General features: G+C 50.3%; 1 pseudogene; it reads right to left on the minus strand.

Annotated features, from left to right (window-relative positions):
* Positions 1-790: 790 nt before the first annotated feature.
* LOC129490678 (THO complex subunit 4-like) lies at positions 791-7,789 on the minus strand (annotated as a pseudogene).
* Between the last annotated feature and the right edge of the window lie 6,052 nt (positions 7,790-13,841).

Genomic DNA, 13,841 nt, shown 5'->3' on the forward strand with positions numbered 1-13,841 from the left:
TATTTCTAGACTGTCAGTTCTGTTCCATTGATCTATATGTCCATCCGTATGCCAGGATCAAGCTGTCTTGATTATTGTAGTTTTGTATTAAGTTTTGAAATCTGGGTCCTTTGAATTTCCATATGAATTTTAGAGTCAGCTTGTCAAAGAACTGGTTTCTGCAAAGAAACCAGTTGAGATTTTGCTAAGGGTTGGGTTAAATCTGTAGGTCATTTGGGGACTATTGTCATCTTAACAGTATTTCAGTCTTTTTTTTTTTTTTTTTTTTTTTTTTTTTTGAGATGGAGTCTCGCTCTGTCGCCCAGGCTGGAGTGCAGTGGCGCGATCTTGGCTCACTGCAAGCTCTGCCTCCCGGGTTCACGCCATTCTCCTGCCTCAGCCTCCCGAGAGTAGCTGGGACTATAGGTATGCGCCACCGTGCCCGGCTAATTTTTTGTACTTTTAGTAGAGACGGGGTTTCACAGTGTTAGCCAGGATGGTCTCGATCTCCTGACCTTGTGAGCCGCCCGCCTCGGCCTCCCAAAGTGCTGGGATTACAGGCGTTGAGCCACCGCGCCCGGCCAGTATTTCAAACTTTCAACACGTAAACGTGGAATTTTTTTTTTTCTGTTTCAGAATTTAAAAACAAAGAAAGAAAAAACATCTTTACATGAGTTTTTAAATCCTACTTTAAAACATAAAAGAAACATCCATCATTGTCCGCACAGCCCCAGCCCCAGCCCCAGCCTCCCCACCATGGAGCGAGAGGAACCACCTGGGTCCTGTTGCGCAAGCGGATTTGCTGGTCTCCTTAACTGGTGTCCATTCTGGCATTATCGGCGTCCAGCCCCTCTGCCGAAAAGCTGCTGCTTTGAATTCCTGCCGGCACCTCTGCTTCTTCCCCGGTCGCCTCCACTGGTGCCTCCCCGGGTGCCTCCGTTACCACCAAAACCTCCAGCGCCATGGTTTCTAGTCATGCCACCTCTGTTTACGCTCTGTGTAGGTGTCTCCTGTGTATCAATCTGATGTGACAAGCTGAATGTTCACGGGGGGGCCTGCCAGAGGGGCGCGGTAGTACTGCTTCATGGCCTTCAGGGCGTGTGCCTTCCACTCAAACTGCGTGTCTGCTGATCCTAAGCTGCGGCCAGAGCGATCTTAGTGCACAGCCGCCTTCTTCAGCGTTCCAAATTCTGCAAAGAGTTCCCAAATATCGGTGTCTGACACTCCAAAATCTAGACTGGACACCAGCAGTTTCCCACCCGTCTCCACGCCGGCACCACCGCTGGTCCACAGCTGGGGAGGCCCAGAAGACAGGGAGTTCTAGGACAGAAGGGGGCAGGAAGCCCTAACTACCCGCTTTTCCTGTCATGCCCTGAGACTAGGTGTCATCCTTCTTCTTGTAGAAATAACTCCTGAGCCGGGCGCAGTGGGTCAGGCCTGTAATCCCAGCACTTTAGGAGGCCGAGGCAGGCAGATCACCTGAGGTCGAGAGTTCGAGACCAGCCTGACCAACATGGGGAAACCCTGTCTCTACTAAAAATACAAAATTAGCCGGGCATGGTGGTTCAGGCCTGTAATCCCAGCACTTTGAGAGGCCGAGGCAGGTGGATCGCCTGAGGTCAGGAGTTCGAGACCAGCCTGGCCAACATGGGGAAACTCTGTCTCTACTAAAAATACAAAAATTAACAGGGCGTTGTGGCAGCCGCCTGTAATCCCAGCTACATGGGAGGTGGAGGCAGGAGAATCGCTTGAACCCGTGAGGCAGAGGTTGCGGTGAGCCAAGATCGTGCCATTGTTCTCCAGCCTGGGCAACAAAGAGCAAAACTCTGTCTTAAAAAAAAAAAAAAAAGAACAAAAAAACAATAACCCCTGATTGGAGGCCAAGAAAGGACCAGATTCTGCTAATCCACAAAATCTGGTGGTCAAGAACTTCACTAAAAGAAGAAGTGAAAGGATTTCCTTCCTGAAGGACCCGCACAGCTGGATTGCTTCCCTAAGACCAAAAAACCCTGGAGCCCTGCTTGCAGAGACCCAGGCCCCTCACTGCACTGCTGCAGGACACTGACGGCCTGAGTGTGGAGATGGACACACTCTGCCCACTTATTTGACCCCAACACTCACGGGGTCGGTTGGAATAGCCAGGAAATGTGTGCATGCGGGGTCCCAAGCGACAGTGTGTGGGCTGGGCACGGTGGCTCTCGCCTGTAATCCCAGCATTTTGGGAGGCCAAGGTGGGTGGATCACTTGAGGTCAGGAGTTCAAGACCAACCTGGCCAACATGATGAAATCATGTCTTCACTAAAAATACAAAAATTAGTCGGGCATGGTGGGGTGCCTGTAGTCCCATTACTCGGGAGGCTGAAGCAGAATCACTTGAACCTGGGAGGGGGAGGTTTCAGTGAGCGGAGATTGTGCCGCTGCACTCCAGCCTGGGCAACAGAGTGAGACTGTCTCAAAAAAAAAAAAAAAAAAGAGAGAGAGAGACAGTGCGTGGCAGGAAAGCCCTGTGTGGTGGCGAGCTGCTGGCTGCTGTAGCCAGGGCCCTGACTCTACCCTTTAGGAGGATATGAATTTGGACAGCACTTTCTTCCTCCATGCACTGGCACTAACGGTGCTTGCTTGAAACACCTTACTTTACTATTGGGAGGCTCGAATGAGACAGAGTCACAGGAGCACTTTGTTTTTTGAGACAGGATTTTGCTCTGTTGCCCGAGCTAGAGTGCAGCCACGTGATAACAGCTCAGTGGCAGCCTCAATCTCTCTGGGCTCAATTGATCCTTCCACCTCAACCTCCTGAGTAGCTGGGACTACAGGTGCACGTCACCACGCCCAGCTAATTTTTGCATTTTTTTTTTTTTTTTTTTTGTAGAGATGAGGTTTTGCCATGTTGCCCAGGTGGATCTTGAACCCCTGGGCTCAAGGCATCTGCCTGCGTTGGCCTCCCAAGATGCTGGGATTACAGGCGTGAACCACCACACCCGCCCGACACAGGAGCACTTTGCAAACTGTAAAGCATTGCAGAAAAATGGACAGTGAAATGACAGTGATGTCCCAGTCACCCAACACCCCTGGGAATCAGTTTCTGTTCATTAGCTCAGCAGCTCAGGCCACAAAGGAAGTCTTTGGACAAGATGGATAGTTAGTCACCCAGTGAGTTTGGAAGCTTAGCGAAGGTAGAATTCCCAGGGAGCCCCAAGGGGAGGCAGGAGACACCAAGACAGACAAAGGCACTGAGAGGGGACATAGGAAGATTCTCAACACCAACCCTGCCGCTGCTTCGGGGAAGCATCTCTGCCTCCACAAGGCTTTTAACCTCGCCAGGAAGGCAGGGTGCACGGGACAGCCCACTTTGCTCATCCTCTTCTCCAGAATGTCTGAGAAATGCCTAGTGATTCCTGCCTCCCCTGCCCTAGTCTCTCTCCCTGCTTTCTGCCACTATGGATCACAGCCCTAAAGAATGACTCCTCCCAAGGAATGGTCTCCTTAGGAACACAGTCCCCCGGAATATGCCAACTCCAATCGGAGGACATCTATGCGACATGAGAGGTTCTGACTATTTTGCAATTCTTTCTTTTCTTTCTTTCCTTTTCTTTTCTTTTTTTTTTTTTTTTGGAGACAGGGTCTTGCTCTGTCGCTCAGGCTGGAGTGCAATGGCGGAATCTCGGCTCACTGTAACCTCCCTCTCCCAGCCTCCCAGGTCCAAGCGATTCTCATGCCTCAGCCTCCTGAGTAGCTGAGACTACAGGCGCATACCACCATACCTGGCTAATTTTTGTGTTTTTAGTAGAGACAGTGTTTCACCGTGTTGGCCAGTCTGGTCTCGAACTCCTGACCTCAGGTGATCCACTGGCCTCAGCCTCCCAAAGTGCTGGAATTACAGGTGTGAGCGACTGCACACAGCCATATTTTGCAGTTCTTGAGATACATGGGGAAGTGCTGGACTGAGAGTTGATAGACCTAGATTCCTAGATACTTTTTTTCTTTCTTTCTTTCTTTTTTTGATACAAGGTCTTCCTCTGTCGCCCAGGCTGAAGTACAGTGGTGCTGACTTGGCTCACTGCAGCCTCAATCTCCTGGGCTCAAGCGATCCTCCCACCTCAGCCTTCTGAGTAGCTGGTAATACAGACACACACCACCACACCTGGCTAATTTTTTGTATTTTTAGTAGAGATCAGGTTTCGCCATGTTGCCTAGGCTTGTCTTGAACTCCTGAGCTCAAGCAAACTGCCCACCTCGGCCTCACAAAGTGCTGTGATTACGGGACGGAGCCACCGCACCCAGCTGATAGACCTAGATTTTGATTCCAGTTCTGCTGCTTACTAGCTGAGAGGGGAAGTGGCTAATTCTCTCTAGGACTTGGTTTGTCCATCTGTAAGATGGGCATAGTGATCCCCACCCCGTGTTCTGGCCGGACAGCATTGTCATGTCAAGAACTTTGCTGAGGACTGGGCGTGGTGGCTCACGCCTGTAATCCCAACACTTTGGGAAGCTGAGGAAGGAGGATCACTTGAGCCTAGAAGTTTGAGGCCAGTCTGGGCAACATAGACCCCAACTCTACAAAAAATTAAAAAATTAGCTGGGTGTGGTGGTGTGTGCCTGTATTCCCAGTTACTTGGGAGGCTGAGGTGGGAGGATGGCTTAAGTTGGGGAGGTCAAGGCTGCAGTAAGCTATGATTGTGTCACCCTACTCCAGCCTGGGTGACAGAGTGAAACCTTGTCTCAAAAAAAAGAAGACCCAGATCTTCAGGAAAGAAGAAAGGACATGACAAACAATAAATGTGAGTAAATATGAAAGACAATCTTTTTATGCTTAATTTGTTTAAAATATATATGACAATTTAAGTCAAAAGTAAAAACGTTTGCCAGGTGTGGTGGCTCAAGCCTGTAATCCCAGCACTGTGGGCGGCCGAGGCGGGACATCACATGAGGTCAGGAGTTTGAGACCAACTTGGACAACATGGTGAAACTCCATCTCTACTAAAAATACAAAAATTAGCCGAGCATGGTGGTGCACGCCTGTAATCCCAGCCTGTGTGATCCTTTATGGGAGGGAGAGAGCATAAGGAAGGCTGCTTTTGGATTCCTCCAGATTTCTATGACTCTTTTTTTTAAATTTAATTAAATTAATTTATTTATTCATTTTATTTATTTATTTATTTTTTTTGAGACACAGTTTTGCTCTTGTCGCCCAGGCTGGAGTGCAATGGCACGATCTTGGCTCACTGCAACCTGCGCCTGGCAGGTTCAAGTGATTCTCCTGCCTCAGCCTCCCGAGTAGCTGGGATTACAGGCACGCACCACCACGCCAGGCTAATTTTTGTATTTTTAGTAAAGATGGGGTTTCACCATGTTGTCTAAGCTGGTCTCAAACTCCTGACCTCAGGCAATCTGCCCGCCTCAGGCTCCCACAGTGCTGGGATTACAGGTGGGAGCCACCGCGCCCGGCCACTATGACTTTTTCCTTTATGATCCAGCTGAGGTAGGACATGGGACTCAACTTCAGAGGCAGGGAATCAAACTCTGGACCAGATTGAGGACTAGCTAAAACAGAAAAGAGGCAAAAGCACCTCTGCATGAGGCAGAGGTAAAGAGGACTTCTTGAGCTCAAGAGTTTGAGACCAGCCTAGGCAACATGGTGAAACCCTGTCTCTACCAAAAATACAAAAATTAGCCAGGCGTGGTGAAGTACCCCTGTGGTCCCAGAAAAAGAAAAAGAAAAAAGAATTAACCACCAATTCTTCACCAACTCTTCCAAAACATAGAAGAGGAGAGAATATTTTCCAGGACAATATTACCCTGATACCAAAAACAGACAAAGACATCACATGAAAATAAAAATACCTACCAATATCTCTTATAGAATAACTAGGGATAAATTTAACCAAGGAGGTAAAAGAATTATATACTGAAAACTACAAAAAATTGTTGAAATAAATGAAGGCAGACCCAAATAAAGTTTTTAAAATCTCACATTCAGATGTTTCAGCTGTGGACCTCTCAAGAACTGCAAAATATGGCTGTGTGCAGTGGTGACTCATGCTTGTAATCCCAGCACTTTGGGAGGCCGAGGCAAGCGGATCACTTGAGGTCAGGAGTTTGAGACCAGCCTGGCCAACGTGGCGAAAAAACGTCTCTACTAAAAATACAAAAATTAGTCGGATGTGGTGGTGTGTGCCTGTAGTCCCAGCTACTCAGGAGGTTGAGGTGGAAGGATCAGTTGAGACCAGAGAGACTGAGGCCGTCAATGAGCTGTTATCACGCGACAGAGTGAAATCTTGTCTCAAAAAACAAAGTGCTCCTGTGACTCTGTCTCATTCAAGCCTCCCAATAGTAAAATAAGGTGTTTCAAGCAAGCACCATTAATGCCAGTGCATGGAGGAAGAAAGTGCTGTCCAAATTCATATCCTCCTAAAGGGCAGAGTCAGAGCCCTGGCTACAGCAGCCGGCAGCTCTCCACTGCACAGGGCTTTCCTGCCATGCACTGTCTCTCTCTCTCTCTCTCTCTCTTTTTTCTTTTTGAGACAGAATCTCACTCCGTTGCCCAGGCTGGAGTGCAGTGGCATGATCTCGGCTCACTGAAACCTCCACCTCCTGGGTTCAAGCGATTTTCATGTCAGCCTCCCGAGTAGGGGGACTACAAGCGCCCCACCACGCCTGGCTAGTTTTTGTATTTTTAGTAGAGATGGGGTTTCATCATGTTGGCCAGGCTAGTCTTGAACTCCTGACCTCAAGTGATCCACCCACTTTGGCCTCCCAAAGGGCTGGGATTACAGGCAAGAGCCACTGTGCCCGGCCCACACACTGTCTCTTGGGACCCCGCATGCACACGTTTCCTGGCTATTCCAACCGACCCCGTGAGTGTTGGGGTCAAATAAGTGGGCAGAGTATGTCCATCTCCACACTCAGGCCGTCAGTGTCCTGCAGCAGTGCAGTGAGGGGCCTGGGTCTCTGCAAGCAGGGCTCCAGGGTTTTTTGGTCTTAGGGAAGCAATCCAGCTGTGTGGGTCCTTCAGGAAGGAAATCCTTTCACTTCTTCTTTTAGTGAAGTTCTTGACCACCAGATTTTGTGGATTAGCAGAATCTGGTCCCTTCTTGGCCTCCAGTCAGGAGCTATTTCTACCTACAAGCAGAAGCATGACACCTAGTCTCCGGGAGTGACAGGAAAACTGGGTGGTTAGTGCTTCTGGCCCCCTTCTGTCCTGGAATTCCCTGCCTTCTGGGCCTCCCCAGCTGTGGACCCTCAGAAAGAATCTTGTGCATATGCTTGTAGCCCTTCCTTTCTCCTGCTTACAACTGTTTTCAGTGAGCCTCTGGTTAGTCAATATCTTCCAACCTCCTTCTCAACGCCATTCTTTTTTTTTTTTTTTTGAGACAGAGTCTCGCTCTGTTGCCCAGGCTGGAGTGCAGTGGTGTGATCTCGGCTCACCGCAACCTCCACCTCCTGGGTTCCAGCGATTCTCCTGTCTCGGCCCCCAAGTAGCTGGGATTACAGGCGCCTGCCAGCCTGCCTGGCTAATTTTTGTATTTTTAGTAGAGACTGGGTTTCGCCATGTTTGCCAGGCTGGTTTCAAACTCCTGACCTCAGGTGATCCACCCGCCTCGGCCTCCCAAAGTGCTGGGATTACAGGCGTGAGCCACCACGCCTGGCCTCAATGTCATTCTCTCCTCTCCACATGTCTTTCAGGACTTACAGAGCAGGAGCTCCCTAAGATGATGTCCTGGGCCCCACCAGTGGTACATCATAGCCAGCCCACACCGACCTGGGAGAGCTGACTGTCAGCATCTCTTCCCAGCTCCACTTTCAGGGACATCTGGTTGGTAGCTTGAATGCAGCCATGGTGGGAGGATTCACACCATAGCAACTGGCAAACGCTGCCAATCACACTTGTCCCCACAAAGCCAGTTTGTTAAATATTTGCCAACATAACCCTGGCTTCACCTTACCTTGGTCAACAGACCTGCCCAGATGTTGGCTAATAATCCTTTGTGTTGGTATCAGTCTCTCCCATGTGGCATTCCTGTGTCCACCTCCCCAGCAGGTCAGCCTGGCCCTGGGGGACTGAGCCAGCCAGAAGGTGGCAATTGAGGTCAGACCAGCGTCCCTGAATTGGGAAGGACAAGAGGATTTGCATGGAGCATGGATAGTTTCTGTGACAGACATCACATGTGCGTGCACACACACACACACACACACACACACACCTGGTTGACTTTATGTTTTAATTATTTTTAAAAAATTGAGACAAGGTCTTGCTCTATTGCCCAGGCTGGAGCACAGTGGTGCAAACATGGCTCACTGCAGCCTCAACCTCCTGGGTTCAAACAATCCTACTGCCTCAGCCTCCCAAATAGCTGGGACCACAGGCACGTGCCACTATGCCTGGCCAATTTTTTTTTTCTTTGAGATGAAGTCTCACTCTGTTGCCCAGGCTGGAGTGCAATGGCGCAATCTCAACTCACTGCAATCTCCGCCTCCCAGGTTCAAGCGATTCCCCTGCCTCAGTCTCCCAAGAAGCTGGGATTACAGGCATGTGCCACCATGCCCGGCTAAGTTTTTTCAAATTTTTAGTAGAGATGGGGTTTCACCATGTTGGCCAGGCTGGTCTTGAACTCCTGACCTCAGGTGATCCGCCCGCCTTGGCCTCCCAAAGTTCTGGGATTACAGGTGTGAGCCACTGTGTCTGGCCCCAATCAAATTTTTAATTTTTGGTAGAGATAGGATCTCACTATGTTGCCCAGCTGGTCTCAAACTCCTGGGCTCAAGTGATTCTCCCACCTCAGCCTCCCAAAGTGCTGGGATTATAGCTGTGAGCCACCAGACCTGGCTGGTTTCCTTTGATTCTTGTGAGTTTAATGGTTATGGGGGAAAACACAGCTAGTACACTAAATCTGTGATTTTTTATTTATTTACTTTTTTGAGATGACATCTCCCTCTGTCGCCCGGGCTGGAGTGCATGGCACAGTCTCGGCTCACTGCAACCTCTGCCTCCTTGGTTCAAGCGATTTCTCTGCATCAGCGCCCAAGTAGCTGGGACTACAGGCGCCTGCCACCATGCCTGGCTAGTTTTTGTATTTTTAGTAGAGAGGGGGTTTCACCATGTTGGCCAGGCTGATCTCGAACTTCTTACCTCAGGTGATCCACCTGTCTTGGCCTCCCAAAGTGCTGGAATTACAGGTGTGAGCCATCACGCCTGGCCCTAAATCTGTGATTTTGTGGCTATTTTTGGATGAAGTCCATTTTGACAAAACCGTTAAGTGTACAATAGATTGGGTGGTGGGAAGAAATTGTAAAAAATATATATATATATATATGAAGGTTATGAGTGAATGGATGAAGTTTGGCTGTTGGCGATGGAGCACTGATGAAGAATTTTAGGCAGGGGGTGACCAGGCTGGTGTGCACTTTAGGAGGGGCTTTTGTTTTGCAGCTGTGCATAGAACAGATTGGAGAGAGGTGAGTCAGGAGGCAGTGGAACAGGCCAAAAAGGAACAGGTGGATTTGGGAGGTGTTAAATAGGTAGAATCAACAAAATGAGAGGCCTGATGAGGGGTGTGTGTGGGTGTGGGTGTGTGTGTGTTGGGGGTGGGGATGGCAGGGAGTTGGAGGGGAAGCAATGGTGCCTTCCCTGGAGGATTTGTAAGGAATGATACAACTAGTTGCATTTGGAGCAGGAATGTGAGATACCACATGATAGATATTCCTGCCTCCTGTCCCCAGCCTCCCAACCTCACCTCTTCCTTTTTTTATTTTTTATTTTCATTTTTTGAGACAGAGTCTTGCTTTGTCACCCAGGCTGGAGCACAGTGGCACTATCTCGGCTCACTGTAACCTCCAGCTCCTGGGTTCAAGCGATTCTCCTGCCTCAGCCTCCCCAGTAGCTGGGATTACAGGTGCACACCACCACGCCTGGCTAATTTTTTTATTTTTAGTAGAGACGGGGTTTCACCATGTTGGCCAGGCTGGTCTCGAACTCCTGACCTCAGGTGATCTGCCCACTTCGGCCTCCCAAAGTGCTGGGATTACAGGTGTGAGCCATCATGTCTGGCCTGGTCATGGACTCTTATTGGCCATGTTCCCTTCCTCTTGTCAGAGCAATTAAGCAGGACAAAGAAATAAAAGGCATCCAAATCAGAAAGGAAGAAGTTAAGGCCGGGTGTGGTGGCTCACACCTGAAATCCCAGTCACCATTCCCGGCCCACCTCTTCCTTTTGCCTTCCAGAAAATCAGCCACATCCCACTGTTCACCTGGCTCTCCTGTCCCTGGTCTTCCCTTGGCCTGGAATGCCCTGCTTCCTTTTCCACCTGGGAACTCCTACCTGTCCTGTTCTGAAGCTTCCCAGATCCCCCACGCAGAGCCCTTTCAACCTGGTAGTTACCTGGCAATAGCAACAATTACCCCTTACTAACTGGTCCTTATCCATATTTACTGTAGGCTTGGAGCTGTGCCTGGACCATGAGGGACAGTCTTTCAGTCACTCCTTGTGATACCCAGAGGAGGGACAAGGACTTGTCTCCATTTCCCAGTGACGAAGTCAAGGCTGGGGTAGAGCCAGGATCGGAATCCAGGACTAATCACCTCCAAAGCGTATGTTCTCAACGAGTCTGATTCCTAAATCTTATGCTGTGTTGTAATTATTATTGTTATTCCTTTGAGACAGAGTCTCACTCTGTCTCCCAGGCTGGAGTACAGTGGCGTGATCATAGCTCACTGCAGTCTCTGCCTCCTGGGCTTGAGTGATCCTCCCACCTCAGCCTCTTGAGTAGCTGGGACTACAGACGCGTGCGACTGCACCTGGTTAATTTTTTTTTCTTTTTTTTTTTTTCGAGATGGAGTCTCTTTCTGTCACCCAGGTTGGAGTGCAGTGGTGTGATCCCGGCTCACTGTAACCTCTGCCTCCTGGGTTCAAGCAATTATCTCAGCCTCCTGAGTAGCTGGGATTACAGGCGCCCACCACCACACTCGGCTAATTTTTGTATTTTCATTAGAGACGGGGTTTCACCATGTTGGCCAGGCTGGTCTTGTACTCCGATTCACACTTGTAATCTCAGCACTTTGGGAGGCCAAGGCGGGCGGATCACTTGGGGTCAGGGGTGCACCTGGCTAATTTTAAACATTTTTTGTAGAGACGTGGTCTTACCGTGTTGCTCAGGCTGGCCTTGAACTTCTGGGCTCAAGTGACCCTCCCAAAGTGCTGAGATTACAGGCATGAACCACTATACTCGGGCTCTAATTATTTGTGTGTTGGTTTTTCCAGTGGACTCTGAGCTCTTATAACATGAAGTCTGAAACACGTCCTTCACTGGATCCCAGAATGCCATGGCCAAATGGAGCTCCCTCATCTGAGACTTCAATTTCCTACGTGGAGATCTGCCACAGGGTGCTTGCATACCTCCCTTGGTGGGGCTCTCTCTATCATCCAAGGTGATCAGATCTGTCTCTGGACAGCTTTACCTGCTTCATTCACCTTAGGCCTTTAACATGTAAGAGGCAGCTGTGACACTGAGACGTACAAAAAGATCCTCTCAGCTGGGCATGGTGGCTCACATGTGTAATCCCAGCACTTTGGGAGGCTGAGGCAGGTGGATCGCCTGAGGTCGGGAGTTTTGAGACCACTCTGGCCAACATGGTGAAACCCCATCTCTAGTAAATATGCAAAAAATTAGCTGGGCATGATGGTGGGTGCCTGTAATCCCAGCTACTCAGGAGGCTGAGGCAGGAGAATCGCTTGAACCCGGGAGGCAGAGGTTGCAGTGAGCCGAGATTGCACCACCGCACTCCAGCCTGGGCAACAGAGCAAGACTCTGTCTCCCTTCCCTCCGCACCCCGCCTCCAAAAAAAGAAAAAAAAGATCCTCTTGGCCTCTTTGATCTGCAGCATCCCCGTTTACCATCCACGCTAGGCTGGCTGGTTGGCAGTGCCCTCGGCTTCCGCTGCTATATGTGCCTCCTGTTCCCGTCCCTGTTGTGCGGTTGAAAGCCCTCCTATCCGGAGATCAAAGGGCAAGGCGCTCCGTAGCTGCCACCTGTTTTCCTCCCCAGCCCCATCTGGGACCACACCCTTTCCAGGGCTGAAGTCTGTCTGTGTGGACAGAAGTCTGTCTGACAATGGGCTCACTATGCTCTTCTGATTGGGACCACCACCCACCCGGCACATGGGCCCCCATCAGGGCCTGCCTGTTGCCACAAAGCCAACCTCTCAGAAGTCCTTGTGAACCTTGGACTCCTGAATTTCCCAGCCAAGCCAGGCGAGATGCAGGGAAGGTACCCTTCCCTCCCCAGGTGCCCCTCCTCTCGTCCCGTTCTTCCACCCCAGATTGGGTGAGTCAGAGGAAATCATTTCTGCTCTGCACTTGGCACCAAGGCTGTCACCCTGTCACCTCCGGGTAAGTGGCTCCCCTGTGTCCAGTATTCTGGGACTTTGTGTGTGTGTGTTTGGTAGCGAGGAAGCAGGATATCCCAGGAAGCAGTGACACCCCCAGTCTGCACACCTGAATCCAGCCCCTTGCACTCCCCACCACAGTGCCCATTCATCCTGGCACCCCACTGCCCTCTCCCCTCTGCATCACACCCCAGATGTCCACCTGCTTCCTTTAGGAGGCTGGGACAAGAATGCAAGAAAGAATTGATGGAGGCTGTGCAAAGCTGGTGGCCGTGAGAGTCTAAAGTAAGGGGTGGATTGGAGAGCAGCTCAGAAAGTGAACTTGGTGTGGTGGCATTGGTGCCACTCAGCAGAGCATGCTGCCTGGCACCATGACAAGGGTATAGGTTCCTTCCCAGGAAGATGTAGGACCAGTTCTGCCGCATCGTGACTTAGGAGTCTTGAGCAAGTCATTTAACTCTCTAAACCTCAGTTTTCTTTTTTTTCTTTTTGGAGATTGAGTCTTGCTCTATCACCCAGGCTGAAGTGCAGTGGCACAATCTCGGCTCACTGCAACCTCCGCCTCCTGGGTTCAAGCAATTCTCCTGCCTCAGCCTCCTGAGTAGCTGGGATTACAGGCACCTGCCACCACGCCTGGCTAAGTTTTGTATTTTTTAGTAGAGACGGGTTTCACCATGTTGGCCAGGCTGGTCTCGAACTCCCGACCCCCGGTGACCCACCGCCTAGGCCGCCCAAAGTGCTGGGATCACAGGCGTGAGTCACCATGCCCAGCCTGAACCTCAGTTTCCTTACTGGTGACATGGGGACAATAAGAGGATAAGACGAGTTCAGAGGAGCCACATGGGGCTTTAGGGAAACAGATGAAGGGATTCTGGTCGGGTGGCGTTTCATGGAGTCCCTCACTGAAGCTTGAGGCCTACTCCCTCCACCATCCTGAGAGGTGCACAGTCACACACCCATCTTTTAGTAAATGAATTAAGCGTCACAGAGGCTAAACACCTTGCCTGGGCCACCAAGTGAGCATATGGTTGGAATAAGGCTCAAATCCAGGAGTGTCTACCTCTAGGGCCATGCCCTCCCCATGGTACTATAGTGGGTCTTGAGCTGGGTGGGGCAGTTGAGGCTGTCTAATCTCCCTGGGCTTCCAGTTCCCAGCCACAAAGTACTGGGACAGGTGAGACTCTAAAGGGTCTTCTTGTTCTGATTTTTTTTTCTTTTTTTTTTTTGAGATGGAGTCTGGCTCTGTCACCCAGGCTGGAGTACAACGGTGCGATCTCGGCTCACCGCAAACTGTGCCTCCCGGGTTTAAGCGATTCTCCTGCCTCAGCCTCTGGAGTAGCTGGGATTACAGGCATGCACCACCACGCCTGGCTAATTTTGTATTTTTAGTAGAGACAGGGTTTCTCCATGTTGATGAGGCTGGTCTCAAACTCCTGACCTCAGGTGATCCACCCGCCTTGGCCTCCCAAAGTGCTGGGATTAC

This window comes from Symphalangus syndactylus, chromosome 9 (assembly GCF_028878055.3).
Source record: "Symphalangus syndactylus isolate Jambi chromosome 9, NHGRI_mSymSyn1-v2.1_pri, whole genome shotgun sequence".
Taxonomy (NCBI): Eukaryota; Metazoa; Chordata; class Mammalia; order Primates; family Hylobatidae; genus Symphalangus; species Symphalangus syndactylus.